Consider the following 7,830-nt stretch of genomic DNA (forward strand, 5'->3'; position numbering starts at 1 on the left):
ACCCCATAAGTTATATACATTCCTGTTGTAGAATTCCATGTTTTATATATTGAACACAATCCCATTCTATAGACAATATTCTATATTGTACACATTCTTGTTTTATAGACCATATTCCATAGATCATATATTTCACTATTATATGGACCCACATTCTATATTGTAGACATTCCTGTTCCATGTTCTACAGATTGTACCCATACATTGTCTATAAACCTATATTCTTATTCTACAGTCCGAGTTCTGTAAACTGAACATAAAGACATGTTCTGTAGTTTGTATACGTGTCTCTCATAAAATCATGTTCAATAGATTGTATACCACCCTGTTCTATAAACCCATGTTCTACATAGTATAAACTTTTCTATCCTACAGACTCAGATTTTGTAGGTTGTACATATCTCTACTCTATAGATGCATATTTTGTAGAGTATACACATCTTGGATCTATGAATCCATGCTCTATAAACTACACACTCATGTTCTATAGTATCAATTCTAGAGATTGTACACATCTTTGTTCTATGAATTCATGTTCTATAGTTTGTGTACATCACTGTTCAATAGTCTCATGTTTTCTTTTTTTTTTTTTTTTTTTTTTTTGGTTTTTGGGCCACACCCGGTGACGCTCAGGGGTTACTCCTGGCTATGCGCTCAGAAGTCGCTCCTGGCTTGGGGGACCATATGGGACGCCGGGGGATCGAACCTCGGTCCGTCCTAGGCTAGCGCAGGCAAGGCAGGCACCTTACCTCTAGCACCACCGCCCGGCCCCAGTCTCATGTTTTCTAAATTATATAGATCTTTATCCTATAGATCTATGATCTATAGATTATACGCCTGCCTTTCCTATAGAATAATATTCTACAAATTGCACAAATTCCTCTCCATAGATGTATGGTCCATAGATTATACAGATTCCTATTTTATAGACACTTCTATAGATTGTATGTACCACAGCTATGGTTTAGATAGATCAAGGGTTGGCAACCTGTGACTCCAGAGTTGTATGTGGCTCTTTTGAAGTTTTGCCATGACTCCAACAGCAGGACTGATAGCAGGGGAGCAGGGAGCGGTATCACTTAAATATTGTAATTATTTATTAATTTTCACAAATATATGTTTTACATTGTTAAGTGAAAAAGTTCTTTTTTTACTCAGATAGACAGATAACTGCATGATCCTGTATATAGCACTGAAATAAGAAACAATGTATGCTGTGCTTATATTTGTTTTAAATGTTGTGATGGTTTTGCAGCTCCCAGGTTTATTTTCCAAGTGGCTCTTTATATATTAAAGGTTGCTGACCCCTGGTTTAGATGAAGCTGGAAACCAGTAGGCCTGCTGTGGAAAGGCCTCAGTATGGTTAATTAAGACCAGATCTCAAGATTGCTTCCCTGACAAGTGGCTGTGGTATATCTCAATATTAGCTTATTGATAGTTGGCACACATTTATTTGGTCTAAATATGAATCTCTCTTCAGCTATGATAATTATGTATATGTTTGAGCATTTACCTCTTTACCTAGAAAACTTAGCATCAAGAGAAACGTATTAGGGGCCGGAGAGATAGCATGGAGGTAAGGTGTTTGCTTTTCATGCAGAAGGTCATTGGTGTTCGAATCCTGGCATCCCATATGTTTCCCCGAGCCTTCCAGGAGCAATTTCTGAACATGGAGCCAGAAGTAACACCTGAATGCTGCCGGGTGTGACACTAAAACCAAAGAGAGAGAGAGAGAGAGAGAGAGAGAGAGAGAGAGAGAGAGAGAGAGAGAGAGAGAGAGAGAGAGAGACATTAAAGTTGAAATAACTATCATCTATTTAGTTAGCTTAATAACAGTTAGTTGTTGATAGAATGTCTTGTGCCTTATTGCTTTGCCACCCTGTCCTCTCAGATAAAAGGAATGTTTGTTTTGGGACATAACTGATGCATAAGGGATGTCCAGTGACTTGCTAATTTTTTACCATAACATCCAAGGTTTGGCCTGGAAGTAACAATAGATTGTTAAGAAAGCTTTTCCCTGGTAAAGATTTGCCCCCTTAAAATTTATCCTTTTAGGTAGACTTTAGAGGAGACTTAGGAAGTCTGATTATTTGTTGAAGCCCTAAAAGTAAAAAGTCTGGGAGCTGTCTATTATAAAAATGTTTGTAGATTAAGCAAGATGTACTGAAAGTTATCTAAGCTTTTTGCTAACAAGAAAGTGTATGTTTAACTCTGCAGAAAAACTACAAAAATTATGATTGCAAAAATCTTGATTAATCTTGATTAATTAAATATATTTTTTATTTAAGTAACATGATCATATTTGGGTTACAGTCACAAACAGAACACCAACCTTCACCAGTATAACAATCCCCCCCTTCCCATCCCCTGCCTGTATTCGAGACAGGCATTCTACTACAGTTATTTGTTTTTAAGTTCAGTAAATTGTATTTTTTTCCCTTAAAGGATAAGAGTAAAAAAGTATAGTAAAGGCGTGATAGTGGCAATCGCCATAGTTTGCATAGGTCCAGAAAAATGGGAAAAATGGGAAAAAATCCTTGACCTGATTACAAAAAGGTCTCACCGCAGAAGTTTATTGGCATAAGAACGACTCTGGGTTCCAGGCATACCAGTCTGTCCAACCCGAGTCATTCTCTGTGGTCCTGGTAAAACTTTTACACACTCTAGCTATTGTTGGTATCAGATTCTTATATTTAAAGATTCTGGATTCTGTGCATTTCTTTCATCGATGTCAGGCTGATGTAGAGCATCCTCTAGTTTCAGCATACCATTAAATGTGGAGCGATCTGCCCTGCAAGCAGGCTATTGCTGAGTTATCTGGGTGTTGAGAGCACTCTTTGGAGTAAGTCAATGCCAAAGCAGTGGTAGGTCTTCCCTGGTAGAGGTTTGGATCCTGGTAATGTTATAGACAATTGTGGTTGTTTTCATAGATGGTATCCATTGTTCAGGTGTGGGTGGGCGATGCCCATTCTTCTGAGGCCTAAGCCAAATCATTATGCCAATGTTCAGGGTATAAGACCTAATTGCATTACCAAATTTGTGTTCCCATCTCTATTAGATAAGAACTTGTTTGCATATGTATTATTTTCCCATTTTAATGTGCCTATGCAAAAGAGAAGCAATGCCACAAGATATTGTTGGTGCATCTGGGGGCCGACAAATAAAGTCCAACACTCCCCGTAACTTGGTTCAAACATGAAATCTATACAGAGATACTCTTCTACCAGTATTGTTTATAAAACAGATCTTAAAAGGGGAAAATCAAACAATCAAATAACAAAACCAGTGGGCAAAACTGTCACTATATGAAGATGTTCGAAAAGAGTTATAAATGTTAAGGGAATACATCTGAGATATACAAAGGAGATACATGTGTCCCTTTTATGTTTTAGAAATAGTCAAGGGGAGGGTGTTGTTTCCGAGACACCACTTTGGTCTGTGATTTGGACAAGCGAAGAGCACATGGACCCATGTCCTCCCCGTGTTGCCTGCTGAAGCTTCCGACTCCCCGAGAGGCGTTTGCTTACTAATTGCTGGAAGTCAGAAGTTCACCAGTCCCCTCCCAGCCCCTTACAGGAACTAGGAAGCCTGAGGTTTCTTATAATTGCTCCTCACTGGAACCCACTTGCTGGGACCCTGAGCAGGTGTCCAGGAATAACCCTGGGGACCGAAAGGAAGGAGAGAGAAGGCTGGGGGGAAGGGGTGCGGGCAGCCGAGGCTGCATCTTCCCCTTAGCTTGGCCAAAAAGTCTACAGCGTGGAGCCATGCCGTCCACGTGTTGCCTGCTGAAGCTTCAGTCTCCACCCAAAAAATTACTGTGAAAGATATGTAATCCACCTTGGCCAAAACAAAAATCATTAGTACAGAAAAATGGTTAAATGTGGGGTAACAGGAGGTGGGAGTAAGGGAGTAAAGGAATAAAACGAGCTCCTAGATGGCTTTCAGATTATGACAAACAGATGAAACACAATGATATCCAAATATTTGTCAATATGTTCCATGCGGGGGGCACTAGCCCATGGTTTCACAATGGACAGGTTTAGAAAGGAAACTTCCCTGGTAATTCCTGAAGCCAGAACCTATTGTGCTGTTATTCCCACCTTGGTTAAGTAGTCTTTAAGAAAAGCAGATTTAGATTCACCCCCCACTTCTGAGTGTGGCTCTGTTTTTCATTCACTACTCCTGCACCCATTTTCCAGAGGGACCCCAAGGATTCCCTTAGTGTCCAAACCAAGCAGGCCATGACAGCATGTATCCATGTTCTATATATTACACATATTATGATTCTCTATATACCATGATCTGAGGATTGTACACATCCATGTTCTATAGATCAGTGTCCTATCAATTGTACACATTCCTGTCCTAAAGGCCCATGGTCTATCGATTGTACATATTTCTGCCCTATAGATACAAGTATTATGATTGTATACTTTCTTGTTCTATAGGCCCATTTTATGCTTGTACACATTCATGTTCTAGAGGCTATGTTCTTTCAATTCTATTCTATATACACATGATTACAGATTATACACAGCTTTTCTGTAGGCCAATGTCCCTTAGATTACACCCATCTGTGTTCTACAGACCCATGTTCCATAAATTTCATCCATCTGTGTTTTATAGACCCGTGTTCTATAGATTGTACCCATCTGTGTTCTGTAGACCCATGTTCTATATATTGTACCCATTTGTGTTCTGTAGACCTATGTTCTATAGATTGTACCCATGTTTTATAGGTTGAACTATCTATTCTTTATAGACCTTGTGTGTATTTTCTTTGGTCTGTGATACCATTTAAGTCCAACTTCCTTTTTCTAGTTGTTACTTGGTAGTCCAATCTCTGATTATTCTTTTTTAGTGTGTATTTCCAGCTTCATTTCTTTTCTTCTTGATAGATTCTGGAACTACATTATTGATTGTCATGTTTGTGATTGTTTTATCTTCTTGATAAATTCATTTCTATTATTACAAAATACCATATTTTCCTCACAATATTTGCCATCTGAGAGTGTTTTGAATCTGATATCAAAAGAGCCACTTTAATTCTCTGTTACAGTTTGCTAGGAATATCTTTTATCCAATTCACTTAACTTTTGATTAACTTATGTCTTTGCATCTAAAATGTTTCTTGTAGATCTCATCTCACTGGATTATACTTTTGACCCTGTCTTGCTATTCTTGCACTTTCTCTGGTTCTTAATCTTTGCCAACAAACTTAGTCTGTGAGTGAAGTTTTGCTATTTGTTTTCTGCCTTATGACATTTTTGTCCTATGCCACTTGTGTCTCATTGAAGTACTTTCTAGTGTGTCACTTAAAAACCTCTTCATTATTTACTGTTTATAGTCTCAGTGATATTTTTAGAGGCTTCTTGGGAACTAAGAAGCTCATTTCATAACCATTTGGCTCACATCAGAACAAATTCAACTTCAGTATTCTAAAGTATAGTTACTCAGAGGGACCGGAGAGATAGGGGAAGTGAACATGATTTGCATGAGGAAAGCCTAGTTTTGATCCCCAAGACCTCATAGTCTCCTGAGTACCCTTGGGGAGCCCCCTGAGAACTGATCTGGGAGAAGAACCTGAGCATGGTTGAGTGTGTCCCCTAATTTTTTTTTAAAAAGTTGCTTTTTAACAGCATATTTCCTTTTCACCTCTTTTTTGGGTTGGAATCCAAATTATAATTGTAATCATTGTTTACCCATCAAACATTCATTTACAATGATTGTTTTTGAGATATTGTCCTTCTAGTGAGACACAGAAATAAATCACATACAGAAAGTACATTTCTGTTGTAGTAGTTATTAACATACCTACCAGCTACCATTACCATTATTCACATGAAGGGAGTAAGCATTGACTGTTCTTTCTTTCCAGCCTGCAGAATTTCTCATTGGTATTCCTCATCTGGCTGATATGAGGGCCCAGGTTCTCTCGCTCTTTAGTGATCTGGGGTAGCTTTTGTTTTTGCTTCATTCAAGCAATTATATTGCTGGGTGGTTTTGCTGAATATAAATCACTGATTCAAAGCCAACCGGGTGGTCTCTATGACAGTTTTCTGCCACCAAGCACCAGCAAGGTTAACCCTCATTTCAGTCACATTAGCATTTATTTTGTCTAAAGCTGAATAATATTTCATCATATGGACTATTTGAATGTTATGTACTTATTTATCATTTAGTGGACATTTAGATTATTTTTGCCTTTTGACTATTGCAAAGCCTGATCAAGTATGTGAATTGAAATATTTTCTCTTAGGATGTGGATTTTGAAGCGTAAGAGATGTTAATTTTGATCAAATCTGGTAAGTCTGAGATTCTTTCCATTATTTCTTTCAATATTGGCATTATATCTCCAAATCCATGGGAGATCTGGAAGATTTTGTACCTATAATTCCTTCTAGAAGTTTGTAGTTTTTTTGGGGGGGTGGGGGAGGGACACACAGTGGTGCTCAAGGCTTACTTCTGGCTCTGTGCTCAGGGATCACTTCTAATAGGCTTGGGGAACCATGTTGGGTACTAGGGATGAAATCTGGTTTTGTTGCATACAAGGCAAGTGCTCTCTTTACCCACTGAACGCTCCAGAACTTTGTAGTTTTCTCTTCTATATTTGTGTTTGATCCTTCTTTGTTTTGTTTTGTTTGGGGGCTACACCTGGCAGTGCTCAGGAGTTACTTCTGGCTCTGCAATCCGAAATTACTCCTGGCAGGCTCCAGGGACCAAATGGAATACGAGGGATCTAACCTGGATCAACCACATTTAAGACAATACTTTATCTACTGTGCTATTGCTCAGACCACTGTTTGATGCATTTTGATTGAACTTTCATACATAGTATAAGAATCTAACTTTATTATTTTGTGTGTAACCTTTTTATTGTCTTATCACCCTTTGTCAGAAAGATTATTGTTTCCTTCATGGGTGATCTAGTTACTCTTGCCAAAAATGAGTTAAATGACTTACTTTTGGACTTTTTTGTTGTTGTTGTTGTTGTTTTGTTTTTGTTTTTGGGTCACATCTGGCAGTGCTCAGGGGTTACTTCTGGGTCTACACTCAGAAATCGCTCCTGGCAGGCTCGGGGACCATATGCAATGCTGGAATTCGAACCACTGTCTTTCTACATGCAAGGCATATGCCCTACCTCCATGCTATCTCTCCAGTCCCTGGACTTTCAACTCTATCTTATTAAATATATGCTCACTCTTATGCCAGAGCCATATTACAGTGACAATCGTTGCTTGGAAGTTCTCCAATAAGAAAGTGTGAATCTGTCTACATTGTCCTTCCTAAAGTTGTTTTGGATTATTTCAGAGTCTCAATCTGCAGAGGAATTTTAGCCCCATCTTGTCCATTTCTGCTAAGACATTACCTAGGATTTGAATATAGATCATGTCAAACCCTTGGATCAATATAGAAAGTTTAGCCATCTGACCAGTATTGAATCTTCCAATCGATGAACATGGGATGTTTTTCACATTATTTAGAGTTTATTTAACATCTTTTGGCAGCATTCAGAGTGAAGGTTTGACATATATTTTGGTAAATTTACCCTCTATATTTCAGCTCTTTTAGTGAGATTGCTGTGAAGTTATTTTCTTCTGGGAGAGAGATACACATCTCCCCCATAGACACAGACACTCAATCCCACAATGTGGGTCTGAGGGTTTGACACTTAGATATGGTGCCAAGTGCTGCTTAGACTCAGTGACACTGGGTATTACTGGGCTAATCCTAGGTAGTGCTTGGGGCATGTGGATGAAACAGGGCCTCCCACAAATCTGGCATTATATAAATCCCACAGAATTTTCTCCTGGGCTCCCACTTTGTTTT

This window comes from Suncus etruscus, chromosome 3 (genome assembly GCF_024139225.1).
Source record: "Suncus etruscus isolate mSunEtr1 chromosome 3, mSunEtr1.pri.cur, whole genome shotgun sequence".
NCBI classification, from domain to species: domain Eukaryota; kingdom Metazoa; phylum Chordata; class Mammalia; order Eulipotyphla; family Soricidae; genus Suncus; species Suncus etruscus.